The sequence below is a fragment of the Pseudophryne corroboree genome, chromosome 6 (genome assembly GCF_028390025.1).
Source record: "Pseudophryne corroboree isolate aPseCor3 chromosome 6, aPseCor3.hap2, whole genome shotgun sequence".
Taxonomy (NCBI): Eukaryota; Metazoa; Chordata; class Amphibia; order Anura; family Myobatrachidae; genus Pseudophryne; species Pseudophryne corroboree.
In genome coordinates, this window is record NC_086449.1 from 755,467,452 (window position 1) to 755,470,185 (window position 2,734).

The 2,734-nt window shown below is 40.6% G+C and overlaps 1 long non-coding RNA gene across 1 annotated transcript; it reads right to left on the reverse strand.

Annotated features, from left to right (window-relative positions):
- Window positions 1-310: 310 nt before the first annotated feature.
- Window positions 311-2,104, reverse strand: LOC134935672 (uncharacterized). The gene is made up of 2 exons (XR_010180331.1): window positions 2,016-2,104; window positions 311-988 (listed from the first exon to the last, which is right to left on the reverse strand). It is a non-coding gene; the product is annotated as an uncharacterized LOC134935672 (long non-coding RNA).
- Window positions 2,105-2,734: the final 630 nt, after the last annotated feature.

A 2,734-nucleotide genomic window follows, 5' to 3' on the forward strand; every position in this document is an offset into this window, starting at 1 on the left:
AGACGCTGCTTTGTGCAACCGCAGCAGCCTGTTTACTGTCGTATGCTAATGCGAATATTCGCCATCTATGCCGGTTATCTGTTTGTCTTCACACAGAAGGACGTGCCGCTGAGTATTTCCATCCACAGTCACTATTAGTATCGGGACTTACACCCACCCCTTACTGGTGATAATGGAATTGTTTTCCCTGATAATATGAATATTTTTTCATATTATGACTAATTATCATAGTTATATATTTAGATAGACATAAGATATATTTCTCACTACAAATACATTAAATAGAGACAAGAATGCACTGAAGACAATATTTTTGCTCTGGCTCTTTATTGATGTAAAGATTAACTACCAGATATAACCACAGTAAGCTGTAACCAGTAGATGTTGGCCATGGATCACTGTTTTTATGTACTTACCTATTAGAGAAGGTGAGAAAAGGTGGAAAATACACACTGACAGATTTCTGCAGACTTCAAAAAAGAAAGGTCGCTCCTTTTCGATTAGAAGATTACAGAAACCTCTCAGTGCATATTTCCCCCTGCTCTAATAGGTGAGTGCATAAAGATAAGAATCCATGGTTACTGGTCAGCTACTGGGTGAGCCTCCGTAACAGCGGCGGAGTTACACAGGGGCCTACAACAGCTCTATGACCTTCGTTAGCGTGTCTTTAAGCATTTCAACCTTGAGTTTTAATAAGGTGTTTTCTGCCGCTAACAAGTTGTTCTCCTCAACTAACTGTTTGTTAATGAGATCGAGGACTTTTATCTGGCGATCCTTGTTCTTCTCACTGGGAGATAGTTTTTTGGATAAACTGCCATCAGAGTGATCATAACCCACTGGCTTGGTTGGAGGCATTTCTTCCTCAAGCCTGGTATGGCGAGGCAAGTGGGCATCTCTTCTCTGAGCATTCCAGCTCCTGTATCTTCTGCATGGACAGCAGGCAGTTATCGACTCCCACAGTGTGATCATCCATCTCGGGGCCATAGTGCTGGTGTGGAGAAAGATGAAGAGTAGACAGTGTTAGATGCCTTGCAATGCATTTACAATTGTAAGTAACATCAACTACAGTATTTAAGGATATACATTCATATATAAGATCAGCTAGAACCTGAAACTGTAAGCTGTATAATGGCCTTTCTGGACAGTCCATTTCACCGGTTACTATTATACTTATGTAAGCTGAGAACACTTTCATTGTTGGAATTTATAAAATCATCTTCGGTGTCCGACATAAACCTACTTTCTGCCTTCCCTAATATTTTCAGACTTATCAAACCTTCTAAACAGTATAAAAGGAGCTGTTGCCCATAGCAACCAATTATCTTCTAGCTATTATATATCTAGTATACTCCATGCAATGATACAATAGTTAACATCGGATTGTTACTATAGGCAACACCTCCCATCATTAGAAGGGATGAGAGATCTCCCCCTAGATTACTAATAATTAATGGTGGCCATGTATTACTGATGTACTCTATGGCTCAGTGTGTAATAATGAAACCAGGAGAGCGGTGAGGATTTCTCAGTACATAAATAGCTCCGTAGTTTGGCTTCAGTGGCAGAAGATGAAACCATCATGGAAAACCTCAGTGAGCACTGTAATAAACTAACATACACATGTATAATACAAAGCGTTTTTAAATAAAACATGATAGTATTATTTAAATAAGCACCAGCTATGACATAATTTCATTTACTATGTATTTGTTTCCAGTTTAATGTGTAGTATCTGTATCCTATGTTCTGTCTTATTAAATCATTAAAGCAATAATTTCTATTCCCCTCTGATTCTTGTTGCCCATTTATCACAGATTTCTAGCTGTTTAAAACTCATTCCGTATGATAAATGTTGCTCCAGCCAATCAGCTCCCAATGGTAATTTTTAAACACATGACAGTTGGGAGCTGATTGGCTGGAGCACATATGCAACAGGTTTGAATAGCTGATAAATGGGCCCCTAAGTCTGCTGCCACATCTAACTAAGCTGCCCTTGTCTTTGTCCTGTTACTAACCTCAGCCAAGTGTGTTTCTCCTGCCAGTTGTTTCTACTCCTGCCGGTGAGCTGCCGGTGAGCTGTCTGTCTCCAGGTATTGAAGGAGAATGAGAGAAGCAGCAACCAACCCGAGATATAGGCAGTTGATACCATTATGACATCACAGCATGACCTCACAGAATCCACTACACTGGCCACTGGTTTGAGGCACCTGTCTTTTGTGTGACTGACATAAGGAAAATGTGATATCACACCTTATTTAAAGTTATTACATTCACATTAGAATATGAGTTATTATTTTATGGCAGGGTTTCCCTATTGATTTCCCTATTTGATTATGGGAGACTTTGTATAAACCCAATGTTCACTGTGCTTTCGTTGTTTTTTAATGTTACAGTGTATCCACAATAACCTCAATTAAGGATAAAGCACTGCTTATGGCACTGACCTCCTTCAGAAGTATTAGGATTCTGTTAGTTAAACATCATATTGGCCATAAGACTCAACACAACATCTCTCTCCCTTCCCTGTTAGGCTCTGAGTGAAGCTATGGAAGGTGGTGTTACTTCATGCTGGCTGCTCCCCTGCTGTTGCTGCCTGCTGCGGTGCCTCTCTCATAGTGAAGGGCTGGCCCCATTTTTCTGTGCCATATTCTTAGGGCCTGGTACGGGTGTCCCCTATGACCCCTCCTGTCGTCGGGCCTGCATGTATCTCTGTGTCTACTTCTGTTCGCAACCA